This window comes from Buteo buteo, chromosome 11, assembly GCF_964188355.1.
Source record: "Buteo buteo chromosome 11, bButBut1.hap1.1, whole genome shotgun sequence".
Classification (NCBI taxonomy): Eukaryota; Metazoa; Chordata; class Aves; order Accipitriformes; family Accipitridae; genus Buteo; species Buteo buteo.
The window spans coordinates 32,826,177-32,850,112 of record NC_134181.1 but is presented as its reverse complement, the minus strand read 5'-3'; positions in this window follow the sequence as shown (position 1 = coordinate 32,850,112).

Genomic DNA, 23,936 nt, shown 5'->3' with positions numbered 1-23,936 from the left:
TTTTGCCAGTACTGAAACTGCATTATCTCTGCCTTGAATCATTTTTAATGTTTGACTCTGCAGAGATTCAGATGAGGAATCAAAGGGCTGAATTCCTCAGTCTGCTAAATTGAACAGGCTGTTGAATTGGCTGTTTCCCTGTAAATGGAATATATTTGGCCAGAAATGTCTTTGTAAGCTTCACGTTTCTGTTAGTTGCGGTGCTCGTCATTGCTTTTCTGTAACTCCCCCCTCTCACAAGTCCCACCAAATTTGGGCTGCTCAGAGCTGAGCAGAAAGGATGTAGAGGAAGCAGATGGGAGGGGAGTACCATGGAAAAAATTCAGGATGGGAGGCTCAACCACACCTCCTTAGTGGCTGGTGTCTGGTTGTGTCACTTGAATCTTTCTGCCCAGAGCTTCGGTGCAGGCCAGGAGAACCAGCAGTGAGGTGGGAACAGCTGCCTTCAGCTCGGAAACTTGTGCTTTACCTGGTGTTTAGTCTCACATAGTACAGAACAGAGTCAAATTCTTCTGCTGCTCTGTTTCAGACAGGCCGACTGTACTGGTGAAATACAGGGTGCTGGGTGCTCGGCGGGTATTGCGACTTGGAGCTGCTGATGTCTGTGGAATGGTTGAAGGAGGGTGCTTAGCTGTAGGGCTGTAAACTGGTAGTACCAATGTCTAATGTACAAACAGGTGGCAGTTAAGGCAATAAAGCAAAGTTCCTGGAAAGTTTTGTGCTGTTGCTGCCTTTGCCTGTGTGAGTTGTTACATGGGCTCTGGCAGTGTTTAAAACATTTCATGCTATGATAATCTGTCCCTTTTTGAACTTTATCCTCTCTTGCTCTTGAAGGTCTCTTCTTTGTCCTGGGTTAGAGAAGTAGAAAGTGGTTTTCACTTAGCATGATGAGTCACTCCATTGTAATAGCAAAATCTGGGCATTTATTTGGAATAGGAGCAAAATCATTTATAAAACCCTGCAGAAACTACCTTGACTCAGATGATAAAAAGACATCATTATAATTATTACAAAAAAGTACCTTCTATTTTAATACTTTCCCAGCCTGTTCAACTAAAGAATAGAAATACAGCTGTGAGTAAGAAAAATGGTTTAAAAGAATTCTAACACTATTTAAAGGGCAATTTCATATCAGTCTGGATTAACAAGGCTGCCTCGCTTATACCTACCACATGAAATTCTCTGAGTATAACTATTTAATTAATTGCACTAAATCATAGAAAAGTGTTTCTGACTTTCTAGGAAGCCATAGCTAAAATATCAGACACCAAACTTTCTCACTTCACTCATTCCCCTTAGCATTAGTTCCCATTTTAAAGCAGTAGAGAAGTGTTCTTTGCAGTTTTTTTTTTAAAAAAAAGCTTCCAAAAATAAGCAAAGTTAAAATTAATAACTTGTGGTAATCTTTGTGATTCTTTTTCTCAGGGGTCTCTAACTCTGTGTCAGGCTACTTTTATGCAGTGCAATGCAGCCTTCTGTAGAGCTGTCAAAGCAGAAAGCCGCTCAGAATCAATCAGCCATGTCATATTAGCTCTGACTGAACACCTTGCTATGCAGCTTCTGCAGCTCAAGCTAGTGCATCTGTATGGCACCACGGTGTGCTGTGTAGACACTGTGTGGCTCATTCACAGCTAGCCCCGAGTATCTCCACATAGTACTGTCTGTGCTGTTTAGACATGCAAACTCATGGCCAAATGCCTACAGGCAAATGCATTGCCCACTGCCAACCTGGGTGCTGGAGCAGATACAGAGGTAGTTTGCATGTGTGGTGCTGAAGATGTTTTCAAAAGAAAATTTCAGCCCAATTCTGCGTCAACCTCTGAATCCATCTGATTCAGAGCCTTGCAGTGAACAGAGCTGTGGAACAACTAATCATGTTAGAGGATGGTGCTCCATCCCCTGCATGCATTGCTTACAAGATTTTTGTCACTCTAAGTTTGCTTTCCCTTGAGAGTGGTTCAGCTTCCAGTTGCCAGCTACCATCCACTTGTGTAGCAAAACACAGCTTCAACCCTTCCACTCTCACGGGTCTCCTAGAACTATACAAGCATACTAGAAATGCTCTTTAATTCACTTTCCAAGGTTGAATCTACCCTCATTTTCCCAGGAACGATGCAGCCAGTTTTTGGCAGCCACATTAACGATACTCATATTTTGTGTTAATGATACTGGGTAACACTGAGGTAGGCCTTCCAAAGACAAAAGGACACTTTCATACTCTTCATCTTGTTTCTCTTTGCTGTGATTCACTACCATATAACATAATTAAGTACTACTATATATGGTCATACTTGTCTGGAAAGTATATGCGGAATCATAGAATCATATAGGTTGGAAAAGACCCTTAAGATCATCAAGTCCAACTGTAAACCTAACACTGCTACATCGTTTTTGACTGTAAAATCCCTAATAATAAGTTTGGTCATAAATATTATGTTTTGCATAGTTGCAAGTTTTACAATAAAGGCTGCTGCAGGCCCTTTAATTTCATAGATTGTATCAGCATTTGGAAGAAATCACAGTTTACCAAATAATATAAATAGAGAGCGGGATTTGGCATACTGCATAAAGCTTTCTGTATTGGTTCTGCATCAAAAATGACCTGTGTGGCTTCTGTAACCTAGGAATATGCTACCATAAGGGAAACTCTTGGCAGCACAGAGCCAACATTTGCTATTCTATGATTTGAAAGCATAAGGTGCGTGCTGAAGGTGCATGTCTGTATTGCCTCTGCCAGCTGCCAAAACAACCTCAGGGACTTATTCCTAACTTCCATTGAGGTTCATCACCAAACATGAAAAGGTGGAAAGATACTGGAAGTTTGCTGCTACAGCAGTTACCAGGGACAAAGAATTGAGTTCAGAATGTCTGGCTGCACTTGATAAGATGGAATAAAATATCTGACTTGGTTTGGAGGGTGACTTGAAAACTTACTTAACCCACTGCATTTAGGATAAAATAGGTTGGGCTCCTTGTCCAGAGTGTTTGTCAAACTGTTTTTAAACTTGGTTTAGACAGTGTTCCCTTGTTGGTAGACAGTTTTATTATTCATATCTTACATTGTGATGTCACCCAAACTTTGTTCTTGATTGAAACTTCCTTAATTCCTCCACAGTGATTTCCAAAGATGCTGGTCTATACATCATAAAACCATGTGGTTTATACTGCAAAAACATCAGTTTTTTTTCTTGTGGACTAACTTTCACTGTTGAATAAATTCTCTTCCAGCCACTAGTACTATTGTGTTGCACTGATAGTGGGATTTTTTTTTTATTGTGGGATTGTTGAAATTATTTTATAGATTACCTATCATTGCTTTTAATAGCAGACAGCTTTAGCTAGTGTAGTGGAACTAGAATTTTCCCCCCTTGATGTCTGCACTTTCTAGCCTTCTGTTCAGTGTAATAGATGGAAAGTAATAGAGACGCACACACTGACCATCAGAATATTACAGTCAGCTATGGCTTCAAATGTATAGTTCACAGAATAAACAAGAATGTCAGCTAATTTAATAGCTGCCAATTTCCCCTGAATTCTATGGCATAGTTTCTTAGGGATCATATAATGTCTGCAGTTAAGGTCTCTTATCATTACCCAACTTGGTGTATGGGAGTACCTGGCTATTAACAAAAGGGAATAAAGGCAAGACCAAACAAGCCGTGTTATTCAGTTGAGTCAGTTCAGCTCTAGCCATGCTAGCTCGCTTGTCTCATTCCAAATTCAGCATATGTGCTGGGAGTTTGCTACTAAGGATGAAATGTGATGCTGGGAGAGATTCTTTAAGGCAGGAGGGAGAAAGACCCATTAGGAGTTAATGCAGGTGAGGAAGTGAGGTGGTTAGAGCTGTGTGCAAGTGCCAATAGCAAGGCCATGTGGCATATATTTGGTGATGAGGAAGTCTGGATTCAAATTAAGGAACAATGGTATTCAATATGATGCATTTATTGAAACAAATTTGCTAGCATAATTATGTATGATGTTGATAAAAAGCAACTCTTGCCAACCAACAGCTTAGGTGTAAGTAGACAGAGCTACTCGTTCCAAACAAGGTACGCTTTGTCAGATGGGTCTGCTTTGGCTGCGCAGATCACCATGCCTTTCAAACACTTCCAATGTCATAGACTTTTAGGAATCCTGCACCTGGAGCAAGGACCATGCTGGGGAATGTACACTTATCCAGCTGTCTAATTCTGTCAGTGCAATAATTTTTTCTCATAAAGGTTTATGGTGTTTGGCAGATCTCTACTCTAAATGGAAACTGTATGGCATGGGAGCTACAAAATAGATGAATATACAAAAGGAGACAAAAGAGATGAGAACTGCTTTTAATCTTCTCATGCCAAAGTAAATTACCAATTGACCCAAATGCTGTTTTGATCTACTTTAGTCTCCTGCAATGCTCTATGGGATGGGTGAGCTTTTTGGATGCAAACTCTTCACTAAAGATAGCATAGAGACACCACTGCTATTGGAAAGGCAAAGGACTGGAACTTGAACAGACCAAAACTCTTAAATTTGGGTTTTAAAGAGAGCTAAGATCTGTCATGAGAACTTGTTTTCCATCTCTTTTTACCCCATCCTCGCAATTATGTCTCTTGGATTTGTAAATTTTGGAATTTTGTTGTTGGAAAAAAAGATTGTTTTACATATGTCAGCACATTCTATAAGCTCTAATGTGTCAGAAAACAGTAAGTGCTGTACATATACAGGAGGAATGAGAGAAACTGGGAGACCTCAGGCATGGTTGCATGTGGGGGAGGTGCGGTTGCTCTTGACAACAGCAGGCTGTTGGGTTCTTACTTGGCTCTGCCCCTAGGACTCACCTAAAATGTTCACGTACCTTGTTTCAAAGCAGTTTCTGATCGTGTTAGAAATTTCCCACCTTGTCTGCTGTAGCTGGCCTGGATGTAGCTTCTGAGATATTTCAAGACTGCCCTACTTGCAGGAAATGGTGTGGGAACTGTTTCCCAGGGAGAAGTTAAACACTGTTTTTTCTAAGGCAAAAAGTGTCTACTTACAGTACAGGAGTACTCACTGGATGGGACTTCGTTCAGCTTCTTCAGCTGTGGCTGAAACTCATCTGCTGCCCAGCACCTCAACGTCTATAAGCCAGCCACAATAGCAGACCTACAGTGACCATATGTGGACTTTTCAGGCATATCATTGGCTAGGTATGTTATGTCTTAAAGTCAGAATACTTGGTTAATATAAAGTGCTGAAAGGAGAATACCCAGGGCTGGCGCAGAGGTTTTTTTAGTGTTGCGGGCAAAGCATGTTTTTGGTGCCCCAAGGACAAGAACAAAATAATCTGCAGGAGCAAACTGTCAGATTTTTTGGGTCCTTCCAATTCCAGGCTTGCCCTCTGCTCTCCGTCTTTTCCCTGGAGCAAATGCAGTCTCTGTCTCTGTAAAGGGACTGAGCAAAGCTGACAGCCTTGCTAGGGTCCTTTTTCACCACAGGAATCAGCAGGAGATGGGTACTTGCTGCTTATAAATACCTTGCAAATTGTTTGATCCCACTGCAATTCAGGCAACATACTACTTCACTGCACCGACTAGTTGCACTACCAAGAGAGGATGAGGAGGGCAGAGGTAGGCTGGTTGTAAAGGGACACATTATAATGCGTGCATCTTAGAGACAGACCTCCCTTTCTGCATCACCATCAGAACAACATTGAAAAGACAACTGGGAAAAAAACTCAGTTCTTCAAATACCCAAAGTTATGCTGACTTATACCACTAATCTTTTTTCTGTAAGGATGAGCTTTACTTGTTCAGAGATGAACAGGTGACTGGATCCACTCTAGAAGCAGATTGCTTAAAAGGTAGATAAATGTTTTGCTTGGGTTTTTTTAATACTCTAGTGTGTTACTAGATGAAATGTCATATGGCTTTCATGGTACAATGCTGTACAAAACAATGACATTTCAGTCTTTAACATTGCCTGCAATAAAAGTATGTTTGGTTCCTGTCCTTTTCTGAATGTGTTGCTGACTTTGTGATTATGTAATCTGTGCATTTCAGTGCTCAGATATAATTTGTTCCATTAATTTGTCACGAATTTCAACTGGTGAGTGTGTTTGTGGATTCTTGAGCCAGCCCTAGAGCACCTGTGAAAGCCAGTAAGAGATTTCTACTGTAAACTATATTCTTGTAATTCTCAACGTTTTAGTAGTCCTGGCAAGATCATGCAGGTTGAGCCTTGCAAGGTTGGAATGGTAGAGATCAGTGAAGGAAATCAGTCACATTGATGTAACAAACCAAATGAGATTGATACAAACCATAGTATTGTTAGGGTTCTCATTTTCAAAAAAAGTTAACTGCAACATCTCCAGTGATTTTCTGAAGAAAACCCCATGCTCTGTCCTTTGTCCTATACAAAGTACTTCATACTTAAAAAAAAAAAAAAAAAAAAAAATCTTTTTCAGTGGAGCTCTGGTTCCATAAAGCTAATTTCTGTCAAGAAAGCAGAGCTCCATATCAGTCCAAAGATGAATTGCCCTATGCTGTTTCAGGTTTATATTTGAAGTTTTAAAAGTGAAATGCTATTATTAACCCTTTTTTAAGAAGCAAAAAATATCTAAATTTCTCTAGCAACAAAAAGCCTGAATCTGACCTTATGCAAACTTACAGCATAATCTCAGTATATTTCTGCTTTATACATCAGGAATAATTCCAATGTTACATAAAGTCCACAGCATTCCATTCCGGATAGAAGTTTCCCCCTGTGTCAAATGTGAATGAACCAGAATAACACCATAATGTGTCTCCAAATTCCCTTTGTTGAAATCACTATAGCACACATAGAAATATCCTAGGAGAAAATCAAGCCTAATAAAATTGTGCTTGTGTAAATATCATGCAAGTATGGAAATATTTAAGTTTAAAGCTAAATAATTTTCCTTTTGTGCCCATTTGGCTACTATGCAGATTTTTTTTTTTATGGTTGGTAATGAATATGTTTTTCTGGAAAGGAAAGTATGATAGAGTGCTCAACCTGACTGTGACAATCCACACAAGCAACCTATTTACCTACTGACAGGAAGGCATAATTTTCAATAGTGAATATCCCTTAAGGATAAAAAAAAACATTACCCAAAGTAGGTGCCTGACCATTGAAATCATGCAGACTAAAGCAGCCTGGATGAAGACATATATGCCAAAGAATTCGTCGTCTTTCTGAAAAGGTAGAGACTGGTATTAGTCAGACACCCAATATCTTCAGTGCACCCAACTTCTGTTGGTGCTCTCAACAGATAGAAGAGGAACTGGTTGAGAAATACTGTTCGTGTTGGGGGTTGGTGGTTGGGTTTTTTTGTTTTGTTTGGGGTTTGGTTTTGGGGGTGGTTTTGTGGTTTGGTTTTTTTTTGGTTTGGTGTTTTTGTTGGTTTTCTTTAAGGTGTGTTTGATGCAGGACAGTGGTATCCTCCGGACTATTTTATACTACCTTGAACTTTTAATAGTTGTTCTGTCTAAATGATGCTTGGCTGCTGTAGCAGCCAACTGGGATGTAGAGATGTCTCAGCTATGAATCCTTGCTGCTAGGTCTATCCTTCTCCTTCTATGAGAGGGAAAGGCTACCTGTGTGTTACCCCAGGGGGAATCTTCAGTGAGCTAGTTAGGTCAACTTTTCAGCTGCTATTTAAGGTGCAAAGCTGACCCATGCTTTCTAACAAAGACTGCAACAACTCGACATGTGGCATGCCGAAATCGAGTCATAAGCTAAACAAATTGGCAGAGGTTTTTATCTGCACCATTGACTGGTAGTGGGAGACAATTTCCTTTTGTCCTGGTTTTGGCTGTAATAAAGTTAATTTTTTTCTTAGTAGCTGGTATAGTGCTGTGTTTTGGATTTAGGATGAGAATAATGTTGGTAGCACACTGATATTTTAGTTGTTGCTAAGCAGTTTTTAGTCTAAAGTCAAGGACTTTCCAGTTTTTCATACTGCCTTGCCAGTGGAGGCTGGGAGTGCACAAGAAACTGGGAGGGGACACAGCCAGGACAGCTGGACCCAAATGAGCCAAAAAGGTATTCCATACCATATTATGTCATACCCAGTATATAAACCGGAGGGGGAGCTGGCTGGGGGGCACCGCAGCTCAGGGATTGGCTGGGCATGGGTCAGCGGTGGTGAGCAATTGTATTGTGCATCACTTGTTTCGTATATTTTATTATTATTATAATCCCTTCCTTTTCTGTCCTGTTAAACTGTGTTTATGTCAACCTACAAGTTTTACTTCCCCCCCCTCCCTTCTCCCCCCCCCCCCCCCCCCCGCCCCGATTGTCTCCCCTGTCCCATGGAGGGGAGGGGGAGTGAGCGAGTGGCTGCATGGTGCTTAATTGCCAGCTGGGGTTAAACCACGACATCTTTCTAAAGAGCTTTTGGTTAGATCACAGAAAGGTAAATATCACTGTGCCTATTCCAGAGGTTTGGGACTAAAGTGCAAAGAAATTTATTTGTCCAAGGGCTTCCAGAGAAGGCTGTTACACAGATGGGAATTAAACCATGTGTTCCACATGTGTCCAAAATGCCAACTATGCAACCATTTTCCAGTTTCTTTCTCTCTCTCTTTTTTTTTTTTTTTTAAACATCATAACAGTTGTTACTCTCCTGAATGCTGGCTGCGTTGTAACAAGTCCCCAGGTTGGAATGCTCTGACATTGTCTATTACCCAGCATCTCTCCTACTTTTTTCTCTGGCAGGTCATCTACATTTTAACAGACAGGTCAAGAGCCATTCTGAAATTGTCACATGCCACATTCAGTAAAGAGACTGGTATTTTTCTTTTTCTTTCCAGAAGAGAGAGGGAGAGCACATGTGACATTTTCTTGTTCAGACAAACTTACAATTACTTCATGTGTCTACCTTTAAAAATCAGTTACTCTCATTCCTCTCTCATCTCTGAAATATTAATGTACCTTTGAGCTAGTGATAATCTTAAGGAGCCTCCTGTGATGAGAGTGGGGATAAGTAAATTCTGTGCCAACCTCACCTTTTGTGACCTCACTTTTTTGGCTCTGAGTAACAGAACTTCATTTTTGTTGCTAGTATAGCTCCAGGGCTACTTTTCCAGAGCTTCTTATACATTTCCTTCCAGTCCAGTGCATGCTTCTCTTAATTATCATCCTGTGTAGCAGTAACACTGAGCACAAAAATAGCTTCTCTAAGCCTTGGCACACTATTGGCATGAAAGAAGGGAGGTTGTGTGATGGCAGCTGTTGTGTTGGGTTAATGATGCATACTGTAAGCCACATCTCTACTGGTCAGTTTGGTTTCACAGCGTTTTAGCAAATGATAGCAAAACTTTATAGATCACCTTTACAAATGGCATCAGGAGAGCTCTCTTAGGGAGGATTTGTGAACCGTACTACATGTGCACAAGAAATCTTCCTATTCATCTCCATTGGCTCTTACATGGGCTATCCAGACTGGGGGTGCTTTGGGGTATAGTATCACCCGATGATTACATGAGGAAAACAGGCTTTGACTGCAGACCTGCAGCACCCAAAATATCCCGTGAACCCGCTGGTTTCCTCAAAGCAGGTAGCCAAGGACTGAAGGAACAGTGATGAATGTAGCTTAGCTTCACTGGCCAGTGAGTGAACAAAATGCAGCTAGAGAGGGTATGATAATCTGCTGCTAGTATGGAATAAATAAAGAACCAATGGAATAAATAAAGAACCATAGTCAGGGAGAAAACTTTACTTCACCAAAGTCTGTAAGTCACAATGGCTGTTTAATCAACTGCACCAGGAGAGACAGCTCCAGGAGAACCCTTGGTAGGAGGGCAGGCAGAACCCTTGTATTCTCTTTCTCCTAGAGAGCCTGAACTAGCCCAGAGTTCAGGTGTTCAAGCAGTTGTCTTTATCCATCCTGTTCCAGGTGATGTTGGGTCCTTTAAAAAAAAAAAGAAAAAAGCAGCCTCTTTTTGTCTGCTTGACATTAAAAAATCCTAAGGCAAATGGAGTAGTCGGAGGCTGCACAGAGTGCTGGTGCCTGCCCCAACAGCAGGTAAACTTCAAAAGGTCCTCTAAGAACGAGCACGCTCAGAGATATGATGAGTCCTCTGAGAAACCAGCTGCTGTTGTACTACTCTGAGCGCGCTCTCACAGGCAGGTAATGTCAGCAGGCAGCTATTTTGTCCTTGGAGCTAATTCTCCCGCATTGCTTTCTGTAGTATTGTAGACACAGTGCCCCTTGGTGTGGAGCAGTCTTGGGCTATGTCACACTCTGCACCTCTCTCTACAGACCTTCCTTTCTTTATATCCTTAGATAAAGGCAATTATACCAATGATACAGCTATATTGAGTATCCTAGAGTAATAGCGAATCCTTTAATTAATCAGGTGGAATCAGGCCACCTTCTAAAAGGCTTGTTGAAAAATAAGTGGCAGCATAATTTGACCCTGAATTCCCAATATAATATAGATATCAATTCTATAGAATAGTATCTAGTTTTGAGTGCGAGACAGGTATTTAACATGGGGAAATGGGAAACTTTTTCGTGCTCTGAGGAATTAGTTTAACAGGAAACAATCTCAGTCTGGCTCTGACCCCTCCAAGGTAGCCTATAGCCCCTCTTGCTGCCTATGGCTAAACCACTCTCAGGGTGTTCCAGTTAGCTCACAACACTTGTACTTCATCTCACTGTCACTACCTGATACATTAAACTCTGTCTCAAATACTGGCATGCTGTTTAACTCCTGTCTTGTAAGTAAACCCAAGAATTCTTACTGAAAAAAGAGCGCTCAGATAGGAATCTGAGTGGTTTCAAAGCTCAGTAATATTATCCAAAGGTTTCATTGCTGCAGTGCAGTTACCAGTGTGTAACACGGTGATGTTTGATGCAAGGATCAATGCCTAGCAGTAGCTATTAGATGGGAATAAGACATGATGACTCAAAAACATCAGTAGATGCTACCTGATGAAAAAAGACTGAATGCTACTATGGCCAATCTAGGTTCACAATAGCAGGACCTTCCACCACCACCTTCTCTTGATCTGTCTAAAGACAAGGGAGATAATAACTTTGCACTCACAAGCCATGATGCTGTTAAGTGCTAGCTGTCTATGTTTCTGGTGCCCCAAGAGGTTTGGAACAAAGAGGAAAAAGGACCATGGCCCTTCTTTTGTACTGATGACTTGCTGTATATAATCCAGGCACAAGGTGTCTCTGTGGGCTCTCCAGAAATTCTAGATTTAAAAAAAAAGACAAATCTGTAGCTCAAGCTGTGTGGAAAGCCTGTCAGCTTGTGTTTGTGGTTTTGTTTGTTTTCTTTAACAAATGTTTCCTGTGTTAAACAGGCTGATACATTACATTTTATAACATCCCTGCTGCCCCACTCCATGGCAAAGGAGAAACATCCATGAAGTGAGTGTAGTAAAGGACTTGTGTGTGGTATAGATTGTGATTGCAGAGAGCCTAGGAAGGAGGTCCTCAGAGTTTAGGTAGCATGGTTAGATAATAAAGCATTTCATCCTCTAATTTCTGTATTGAGAAAGACATTTGAATTGCCTAATACTAAGTGTTTAGGACATCAATAAATACAGTATTCATTGTAGTTGAGTCAATACAACTGAAGAACCCTCAAGGTCTGAAAATTCCTAGAGTCTGAATACTTGATTTGGCACCTCAAAAGTTCAATTTAAAATTAATTCTGGCATGTAATATTCTTTAGAAATGTATTTGTTTTAAATAATAAATTAGTAGGACTTCTTTTTAACCTTAAAAAAATTGCTACAAGCATGTGTTATACTAAAGCATTTAGTAATTTCCCAGAAAAGATTGTAAAAGAGTAAGTTGTGAACTGGTGTTTTACCTCTTTGATATCAGATAAAAATCTTTGTTTTCCAGGTTTGATGATGACCCCTTTGGACTTCCTGGTTATTAAAAACCACTCACGTTAACTAAAGCTGTGCTCAGTCATGCTCAATGGAGCAAGTCATAGTTTCACACAAGGCATAAAGTGGCTTGATAAGTCACTGACTCTTATTTAGGCTCACTTCCACCTCAAAGTCTCTGGCCTGCCAAAAATGTAACAGAATTATGGATATTCGTACCCGCGTCTTTTAAGCACAAATGGAGGAAGACTATCAAATCTTGCTAAAGTAATACCATTGCATCATGCACAACAAAAGTCAGTATCGCTGTGAGACTCTCTCTTAAATCCTTGAGAGCTTGATTGAAAAATACAGATTTCTAGTTGCTTGAAAATCCACCAAATCTGGAGAAAATGTGTCTTCATGTGAAGCTTACTCAGACTGATTGCAGAATCTTTTGCAAAATGATGGGGTTTAGAGCATAGCATTAAATTTTTATATAGTAGGCAAACTGTAACAATGATTATGTGGAGTAATTGTGTTAGACTGTGCTGGAAAAATAATCTCCTTATGAGCAATGCATGTGATTACTGAAAGATGCACATTTTTAATTCAGTTGTCCATCATCATCTTGATACTGCTTATTTAGCCTCACTTTACAGGTAATTTTTATTTTTATAATCATAGTGTTAGTAAATCTGCAAACAGTGGTTGGAGTCCTACTTCCATACTGGAACGGGGACAGTTCTCTTTAAAATCACTTACTTGGGTGGAGTCTGTAGATGTACAATACCATACTGATACAAATTGCTCCCTCTGGGGCTGAAGAAAATAAATAAGATACAGGAAAAATGACCTCATGGCATTAAATACTTAATCCTTTATCTTTGCTGGGGATTTGACCTAATACTGTTGAAATTAAGAGATTCTCTCTCATTGACTTCATTGAATCTCATGTCTCTAGTCTTGTTTTGCAACCTTCTTGTTAATAGTAGGATTGATAACATTTCCACTTGAGGCATTGTGTGGTAGGACTTGATGCCAATCAGCAAAAAAACTGTGACAAAGTAACACTAAAAATCTAACTCGTTATATAAATTGCAAATATGTTGTTAGAACTGTATAGGGAGGGTGAATTTTTTTCTTCCCACCCCCCAAAAAAGTTGTTAGTTAGACTTTTGATGTGTGGTTTGAGTAGATAAGTGAAAAGGGGGGATACATTTGTTAAAGAACTGGCCCTAGACGTTCACAAGGCATGAGAAGCAAAACAGGTATACAGAGGAGTAGAAATATCTCCCTCTCCTACTTAGACCAGTTGAAACTAAGAGGGGGAGGGGGGAGTGGAATTTGAACCAACTAACGTGGGAAATGGGTTGAAAAATTCCCAAACTTGTGAGAACAGCTAACATGGTAGAAATATCAACTGGTGTTTAACCAGGGATTTCTGTCAATCAGAGAGGTCCTGGTAATCAGGAAAAATAACCCACAGGAAAACTTAAATGACAGTGACCAACCTTCTCACTTCTGCAGATGTCCCAAAGACTTATTACAACATCTGTTAGGCTGTTGTATTGTTGTACAATAGGTTAGGAACTGATTTACTTGCTTGTAAATTATGAAATGCGGTTTTACTATTAATCAATAGAGTTTAGAGTAATAAACCTTTCAGAGTCAAACATTCACATTCGATTTCCCAATTTAATGAGACAAAGGAAGTTTCTTATTTGAACTTTCTATAGAAAGAGAAGGCTTTGTACAACACTTACCATGCATTCTGTTACAGACCCATTCTTGAATTTGTATAAATTTCCAAGGTTTTACAGCAGGCATATATTTCCTTTGTGGTAGTTTAGAGAGAGTTAGGAATAGAGGATGAACGCAGGTATAACACGCTGTAGAAGTTAACTTCAAGCGAGTATGTACCCCATGGGCTTAAGGATGACTATGTCCTATTTTGGGGCATTGTAGCCCAAAGTGTGTGCTTATGTCATTTGGGAATATCATGTGTGAAATGCCTGTGTTCTAGGCAAAATGCCTCTATAGATAAGTAAAACAAGATTTTGGTTATCTGATTGGTTTTAATCATGTTGGTTACTTAAACAATTTAGTGGATAACTTTTTTGAATGAAACAAAGTCTGAACTATCAGATTGAATGTAGATCTTTCATTAAGTATGGTTCCCTTTTCAGTTTATGCCCTTGTGAGTCTCAAGTTAAACAGACGTATTTCCTTAAATGAATGACAGTCAGCAAAGCTACATTTTTCCTAATTTCAAGTAAAATCTGAGAATTTTATAAACATTCTAAAGTCTGTTGAATTGAAAATATCATTGGGACTAAAATAATCAAAGCCAGAAAATGGTGAGGTTTTTATCACACTTGCATTTAAAGTTTAAGTTATGAAAGGAAAATTAATGGGTTGTAGTTGGACTTTAAACATTAACCATTGACTAAAACTCTTGATTTGGGGTTGCTGATGTGCTTGTGACTATCTGTGAATGAATCCTAATTAATGCCTGTAATGTGGTCATAATTTCTGTATGCCTTGGAACACAGTACATAAAGAGACCTTACTAAATCTAGTTCCTGTTGTCTCTGGAAACTTTTTATTAACCTTAATAATAATACACTGATCATTCACTAACCTTTTATAAATGGCAGCCTAACCAAAAGTGTGCTGTAGTTCTGTGCAGCTTCAGAGTCTTTTGAAAATTCCGCTAGGCTTCTGCAGCATAATTACCTTCTGCCTTTCTGCAAAGTCTTTATTTTCCTTTGGTCGAGTAATACTGACAATTAATTCTGTGTGGCACTAATAGACAGGACAAGTGTTTTATCACTCAAAATAAATTAGCATGGAAGTAAATACCAGCTATAATGTGTCCTGACATTCTTGTAAATCACACATGACTGCAATGATGTTTCCTCCTACGACTTACCCCTTAAAGTACTTTGCATTTTGACAGGATAGAATCAGAGGAAGGGAATTAGTTGGGCTCCCAGGTTTTTTTTTTCTATGATGCAAGGTCTGTTCCAGCTCTTATCTACAACAATTACAATAATGTTTGTTAGAAATTCAGAATCTTTAGCAAAAGGCTCATCCAGATTGTGCCACAAAAGTATCTGTGAAACAGGCAAAGTGCAAAATTAGGTTGAAAAGTAAATTTGATTGAGGCACACGTATTCTTCATTAAATGTCAACACCAGTAAACTTCTGAAAATACACACACACGCACACGTGCACATGTGCGTAATTAGTCAATCAAGTCATGACTTTGGTCCTTTCACAAGGAAGCTAACCCACTCATAGTCTGATGCAGGAACAGAGCTGAAAGTATATTTTCAAATATGTTGTTAACACATTATTTGATATATGTAGTCCATAGGTTGATCACCATATACAAAGATTTATTTCTTTAGTCATTAAACCTCTGTAAATTAAAACCAGGAAAATTATTTTGGTCATACCTGATTATTGTTCTATTTGTTGTTGGGGAAAGCTTACCCTGACGTTTTGCTATGCAGAAATCCTGGGGCTTCTTTTATCCTTTTCTCCTGGCATTCTTTGGGATCAGCTCTATGCTATTTGGAAGTTAGGTGTTTTAACTTCTAGATCAACATTCTACAATCAGCTAAGAATAATGACTTTTCAAGTCATTGTTAACAAAAATGTATCTGAAATGGAAAGTGAAAAAGCTGCAGGAAAATAAAGATGACAACTGTCTCACCCACCACCCCTTCGCATCTTTTGTTTCTGTGTTTGTTGCCTAAGGGCATTTGTGCAGTACGGTGTCCCCAGCACTTCAAGGGCAAATCTGAATGCTGAACTTTTGTTGTAATGTTCATTTGCTCTGAATGCCTTTATTACACTGAACTCAAGGTTGGTGTTTATTTCTTTTTAATAACAAATTTAATTTTTTCATTACACAGAATCAAAATATATTTCTGGCTAAGGCAAAATAAAATACCATCTTTCTCTCCCTTGCCCCCTTCTCGCCAAAAGGCACCTGATAAAAACAATAAAGACACAGAGTCTGCACAATACTCTGACTCTGGAACAGCTGTATGACACTTCCTTGTGAAAATTTCAGGCTGCTTTGTCAGATTTGAGTGGCTAAATTCAGTCCTGATTAAAATAAAAAAACCCCTTTCCTCCATTTGATATTTGATTGATATTTCACAAATACAGCCATCTATAGGATATCTTCTCTCCTTACTAGAGGTTTTTTGCAATAAATTCTCAAGATCCCAAGTTTATTTAGTCTTGAATTGAAACAAAATAGATTTTATAAATATATACAAAATAAGAAATTATGAAACAACTGTGTCGAACTCTCTCAGCTCAACTACTTAAAATAATGTTTAAAAAGTACTCAAGAATCATCAAAATACCAAAATACTGTAAAATTTACATTAAAGTGTTTGAATTTCATTGGACCTATTTTTAACATCTGTGATGGATATTGGAGAGTTTTCATCTAAATTACTGACTTATTTCTGCACCAGTGTGGTCCTGGGCTCTTCGTAAATGCCATGTGTCATGCTAGAAGAAGTGGAGCCTGCAGAAGCCAAGTTATGTTGTACAAGGCAGGGATTACAATGCATTCCTGAATCTACCTGAACCATACTTTATAGAGCTGATCTTGTTAGGAATGAAACACATTTAAGCCAGTACATTTTCACCTCTTCCCTTTTAAATCTCCAAAGAAGTTCATGTTGAAATCAAGACTTTCTGCTGAAATCTTTGTCAATCAGTGCAAATGACTCTTAGTGAACTAAATCACAAGGAAGCACTTGGAGCTACTCAGTCTGGGATTTGATTTAACATTGTCATTAATTTGCTGTGCATTTCTGGTGTTCCTAAGTATTCTGGTTTTACATCTTCCCCTGGTAAGTACTCAGTTCAGTGAACCTGATGCTCGGGGAGGACAGGTGTTTCCTAAACCTTAGATGTATCTCTGTGGCTGGTTACAGATATTCATTCACAGTGAGTTTTTCCACATACAATCATAACTTCACAATATAGCAACATGAATTTCATAAACCATTTTCAAGAGGTTTTTTTCTTTGCCTCTTTGTGGCTGAAGATCAGAGTTAGTCCCTGACTGGATAACAGAAAGTTTAGCGTATTTCACAGTCATCGTAGTTTTTTCAGTTTACAGAACTTACCTCGACAAGATTATTTTATACAATGCGTAGGACAGGAGTAGAGGAGGACCTTTAAGGCAAATATGAAACCAGATGATGGGTGAATGTTCTAGTTTCCCTTAAGTATTGTATTGAAAATATATTTTAAGTTACAATATTTTTTTCAAAACTCATGCTTTAGTTCCCAAGGCAACACAAACCAGGAATGATAATTTAGAGGTTCTTCTAAGTACCCTTTCATATGAAAGGGATGATCAGTTGTAGATTTATGATTTGTGGTTTGGAGACCTGTTAATGAAAGCTGTCAATTATAGAGCCCATATTGTAACACAAACCCAATCCTTAAGCTTTTCCATTAATACACACTACACCATAATTTTAAGGCTCTTTATTACTAGTTGTCGTAGGCCCTGCCACACATCACTAGTCTCTGCTGCCTGAAAGATGCTGGGAATAGCAAGTGTCTATACATCAGAGTAATTTTAAGTTTTGCTCTCATAATGAATGGAAATTGAATCAATCTCTTCTGGGACTTACTCCAAGATTAGACATTAAAGCAGGATTTTTACATGCACACCCTACACACCCTCCTGCAGTAAGCATAACTTCAGTTAATATTCCTAACAGCTACATTTTCTCCTCAAAAACTAGCTCATTAGCTTGTAAAATATACAGGATTCAGGTGCTTGATAGCAAATAAAGCCTTTAAAAAATTATGTTTAACCGCTAGGGATTTTAGGAGCCTGACAGGAAACAGCTATTTCACATACAGCTTTTTCGAGGCACTTTGGAGCAAGTTCAGAATTCTAATTCTGGAGGTAAAAAATTTCAAGGTTGTTCCTAGGATGAGACAGGAGGAGAACGTGCTGCTTGGAGGACCAAAGTCCTCTACTGCAAGTCAGAAAATGCCATGAGCTGTGACTGCTTCTAGACTGAGACATAATTATATCCTCATCAAGATAGAGAACTTTCAAGGATTTTTTTCAAGTAGTGAAGAAAACCAGAAAGTAAAAGGAGAAGAATTGTAAAAAGTTTAACCCTCAGTTACTTTTGCAGCTCAGAAAGGTATTTTCTATGCAGTTTAATTTGCTGAGTGTTGAGGAAAGGTAACAACTTAAAAGGATTGAAAAGGAAAAAGGAAAGCTTGGACTCCTTTGTGGGATGAGGGTGAACTGTAGGTGTTGAAATGAAATATGAGCAGTGGGAATATAGCATCTTCTGAAGGTTTTAAGGGTTAAAGGGAAATAAGAACCATTTCCATAAACTAGTTATTTTCTAGAATCCCTATATAAAAACAGGTATTGATTACTATTTCATGCTTCAAGTCTTTTCGCTATTCTGACAAACATCCTCGTAAGTCTTTTAGCCCTAATTCATAGCTCAGGCTTTATCCTGTCTTGTCCTTTTGCTGGAGAATGGAGCCATTACTAACTCAGTGATGTAGTCATTCTGTGTGCACTGTAGACTTTCATGGTTGCTTTCAGCTCCCTTTGGTTGAGAGGATCCCAGTGTTGTTCAGAACATGGAAAAGAAACAGTTCTGTAAAATTGGGACCTTTGTAGATGTCAGCGTCCTGGGATGCCCCATCTTTGAACATCAATCTCCAGCTTTTATGCAATGCCACCTTAACAAACCTGATCTCAAACTGGTTCTTTCAGGAAAGCAGTGAGACAAGGTGATGGACTACAAAAATGGCATGAGAAAGCGTGTATATGGACTTTAAAGATTAAGGTGGTAAATCTGGCACAGTCCAAAACCTGGAAATCCCCAGTTCTAAGAGATGAGCTCATTGTTAACTGCCTCACAGATGAGCATGAAGGCTTTTCCTGCAGAGCTCTAAGCTATGGCCTGTCTTCTGTTCCCACAAATACCACCATTTATTGCATGTCTGTATTTTCATGTTGGTCGGGAGGTAAATTATCCATTTGCTCAGACTGACACCAGCTGAGCAAATAACTAATTTTTCTTTTCTTTTTTTTTTTTTTTGGTAAAATGTTCTTAATATCACATGGTTAAATTTTAATCTGTCATACACACAGATGTGCCAGTGCAAAATGGCTAGCCCCTCTCTTAAAGTCCGCTACCATGTGCTGGAGTTATAATCATGCTCCTCTCGTCCCCACACCAATCCTAATGTAGTCTCTGCTTCCTACTAAGGTAAATACTTTTCAGGATTTTAATTGACCCTTGCAAAAATTTAAAATAAATGTTTATGAATACCACACACATTGGCAGTGAAGTATGTTCTGTATCTCACATCTCCCCACTTATGCGATTATGATAGCCTATCAGTCATTGCTGGAAGTTTTAATCCCAGCAGATCCAAGAACTTGCTGCATTCCTTTGCACCTCATTGCTTGCAAGGGCAGAGCTCCCTTCATCAAGACTTTTACAGCAAATATCATAGACTAATAAAAAGGTGAAAGAGCTCTGGTCCATTATTTATCCCTGACTGATATTTATTAGCAAAAAACAATTTATGCTGGGATTCCTTTATGGGTCTGTGACTGCAGTAGCTGGGGCAAGTGGTAATTAAAAAGCTGCAATGTGTCCTCTCACCTCAAAATTGGGCTTTAAAATGATGACAAGATAATGAATGGTGAAGTCTAATATCCATATTAATTTCTCTGGGTGTTCACATGTGTGGCTGTGTGTTGTGTAGGTGGCTGGAAAGTTCAGGATATTTGACAGCTAAGACACATTGCTGCTGGCAGAGCCCATCTGTCTGATTAGCCTCGGTTATGCGATGCAAGTGTTCATTTGCACACCAGCCCAAAGCTTTGGGCTTGACTGTTCACATAAATCTCAACCAGATTTCCTAATGAGCTGTTGCTACATGCACATCTAGAGCTAATTTTGGTCAAGGAACATTTTAAAGCAGTACATTAATTTTAAGAGTTGGTACAGAGCCCTGTGAGTTAGATACTCCTCAAGTTTTACATATAGGTAAACTGAGGCACAGGCTCAAGTTGTCCGAAGTAATTTGTTAAAGCAGAACTGGCCTTTGAAATAAGGAGTGTTGGTTCAAGTTCATTAGCTAGCCTCCATTTCCCACTGAAAGCAAGAGCCAAAAAACTGCTTTTGAAAGATTTTGAAGAGTCAGCATATATGATATCACCTGGCCTAGGTCTGCCCACCTTGTGCTCTTCCCCTGACAGAGAACAGAGCCCTTGACTGCCCCGCTGTCATAGAGGATCCCTGGTAGGGCAGTTTAGGCTCTCATCAGAACTTATAGCCACAGCATCTAGGTTATAGCAGGGATGAAGCTGGCTCAGCCAGTGCAAAGGGGATGGAAATTATGTTTGCCTGTATGTTTCCTGAATTTTGTACAAAATCACTTTGCGGGGTGGATAGAAGGCACTCTCTGAAACAAGCTTTCTCCTGGTTATTTAGCTATGTTATGTGTATCTCAACTCGATGAGGAGACGAGCATCAGCAAGATGTTCTTCCCAAAAAAGCGATTTAACCCCATGTCTCCTTCCTCTCTCACTTTGGACTTTTGGAATCAAAGTTAATGAAAGGCAAAGAGGGGCCACACAGGTTTCACTCACCAAGGTGAGACAAGAATGTTTCTTACCTACAGACTAACTTGCAACTAACTGAAAATGATCTAATCCTTTTGATCACACCTTAAGGGAGTTAGTACAGGCCATTAATAAAACCAAGTGGGAATTTTTTTTTTTGTCATGTGGAAAATTCTCACATTTCATTATTTTCTTACCCTCAATCAGGAAGAGAAGTAATGAATACAAATCCCAATTCCTTCCTCTCTCTGGATTTTTGTTTTTAATAAATTAAGTAAAATAATAGACAGCCAGTTGAAATATCTTTGTTTAAATTCCACACTTTCTTTTCTGCAAATAACCCTACATACTGAATTTTTTAATTTAAAACATATCAGCTGGGAGAGTCTAACAAATGCAGATGTTCTTCAAATTGATGAATTCAATGAAATTGACTCTACGGTGAACGCTTTTGATTTCCACTACTTGGTATTTTGCAATATAGAATTCCCATGCAGCTTGTGTTGCTGTTGAGTATGTTAATAATGCAGCAGTCCTTGCCAGTGGTAGCACAGTTCAAAAGAGCTTTAGAATGTCTGCATCTTTCTTGGAGAACAGGAGAAACTACTTTAGTTTTGCAGGACTACCTGCAATCAGTTGCATGTGCAAAGGAAAACAAGTACCGCTTAATTAACTTTTTGGAAAAGCTCTGCCATTGCAGTTCGATCCTATTGATTGTACTGGACAGAGCTGCTTTTCTATTTCCCTGAAGAGCTGGGTTACCAGGTCATTGTGTACTGAGAGGAAAGAAGGCTCTCTGCTGTATTGCCAACATGACTTTCTACTGTCTAGAACCTTGGTGTTTCTTGAAGGCGTCTGATTCAAGTCTTATCCCTACTTTGCATTAGCATGTTAATGCTGTTTCATTGGATTGCATGGCTGGAAGCCATAAGGTTTTTGATTGGGAAACAACCCCTTGGCTGTTATGGGCTTAGGTAAGTATACATCCGCTACATTCAACTAGCTGTCTGACCCAAAAATATCTGAAGAGTGACACAGGAATATTTTGCAGATGAGGCAAGAGGCTGGTGAATAATTGCAAAGAAAAGCTGCACATGTGAAAATTTGGAGAGGGTCTGTGAGGGTCATTTTGTCCTATGAATTAGTTTTTAAACCTCCAAACAATTTACAGTTTCTTTCCTGCAGTCCCTAACTCTGTGACCTAGAGTTGCAAAATACTTGATAGCTCCTCCTCCTAACCCCTCTGTTTAGTGGCCTATTTTAAAAAAAAATCAAGAAAAGTCAATTCTAATGAAAAATGTACTTGCGCAATGACAAGGACTGCTGGTTTATGCTAATTCATCTGATCAGGCCATTAATGTCTCTACCCCTCAATTTGATATAGTTACTTTACTATGAGACAACATAATTTCTGTGCTCAGAACGCATTAGAATTTAATTAGTACTGGCACAGAACAGTAGCACCTTGAGTAAAAGAAATACTAAATTGCTTCATTTCTGACATAGAAAATCAATGCATTCTCTATTCAAACTTGAATTTTGTTTCATTATCCTTCTAAATAGATTTACAGGAGTCTATTTAGGATTTTAATATAGCTAGCACATTAAAAATTAAAATACGGCCAGGACTGGGTCATTTACCCAGGTATCAAAGAAAATGCATCATCATGATTATGGAGTCTATTCATCCATTAAGTTCATTTACTGCTTGCTCTTTTTGGTAGAAGTGATGCTTACAGACTGACACAAAGTAGTTCACCACCATCCCCAGCTGCAAAAAGTTTCCTCTTTTCTGTGTAAAGTGAGAATTATTTAGATTCCCAGCTGCTGAGGTTTAAATGAGGACTGGGAAGTGGAAAGGAGCCATGGTTACCTACCTGCTCATCTCCACAAGTCCCAGTTAGAGCAGGCTTAAGTTTGTTGCTCCCCAACCCGAGCCCTGAGCATCAGGGAAAAACCGATGTGCAGTGCTTTCTGGCTGTGCCCTCTCTGGTCCTGTCCTAACTTTCTACGGCCCAAAGCTAGTCAATGTGAACTGAAAGTTTTTAGTACAAGATCACTGTTTGCCCATAAGAAAATCCAAGGTTTAATAAGACTTCATTGAGGTTTGAATAGTCTGGTTTCAAAGATGAAGTTTAATGAACCCAATTAATCTGCAGCCCTAACTTGCCTACTTGGATATAGCAGGTTGGTTGCACCTGCCCAAGTGAGCAATTCAGTCACATTATTCTCTCCCTGAAAATCAAATCCCTTCAGCAGAATGGAGCCCTCCCCTCTTGCTACATGAATCTCAATTATATCTGTATCTAGCCTGAAGCTAATATATCAACACAGACAACTCTATTAGTTGGTGTTGCTTTAAAACTTACCCATTTTACAAGGTCACTGTCTTTGTTCCCCCTCCTCTTTCCAGGAGCTATGCACAAGTCATTTAAACACCTCATCAACAACTTGGTTATTATTTTGTATTTTCTGAATACTTTTCTCAGTCTGTGCTGGTTTTTGATCTACTCTCACCAGCAGTTGAAGGGCATTCCACTGCTATATATTTTAATCAAGTCTCACTGGAGTGCAGTTGTTTTTCAGTGTTCAGGTATCAAATTGGTTCCTGTTCCTGCCCACAGGTAAGCTTACAGAATTGGAGAGAAATACGTATGAATACCTGAAATTTGAATATTCAAGGATACCTTTCCAATCTCTAATGACCGTATTTGCTATTTTCAAAAAATGTGCATCATTTTTCCCTTTGGTTTATTTTATGAGGTGGCAACTTATCAAGAGAGCAAAGGGAAATATGCATCCAGAAAACCAATCTTTCAATAAATACATTAGTCTGCAATAAAAATTGGTTAGTAAAAAAAGTTGTTAGCTTTCTGAAATCTCTAGAGCTTGTTACACAATTTTTGGAACTTGAAAAGCCTTAATATGCTTCTTTTGGCTGTCAGCAGACAAGCAGATCCCAAGGAAAAAAGCCCACCTAGAGTGTAATCTCCTTGACGTGGACCACAAAATACAATGCCAGCTCATGCTTATTATGCCAGTTGCTTCATAAGGAGGCAAGAAGCAACTGTTAAAACCGTCAGACAGCTTTGTGGCAACATGCCTTTCTTTTCCTTCATATTTGAAACTCATAGCAATTAAGGGATAGCTTTTTGAAACAGTAATGAGAATGTTTGTAAGTCCTTGGGTGGTAGAAAGTGGGTGGAATTTGGTATTTTGACATACTCCCAGATTAGTGCAGAAACTTTCTGAGGAAACAGGTTTGTCAGCAAATCCTCGGTTGTGGCAGATGTTCACTTTGAAACATTTAAGGTTTGATGAACTTCTTGCAGATCAGAGGTAGGGTATTCTAAGAGTTTGTGTTTATGGCAGGCTGCAGAAACCTCCCCCAGGGACCAAACCACAACGTTTGTTTGTTATTGTGTTGCATGTGTTTGTCATGCTTACA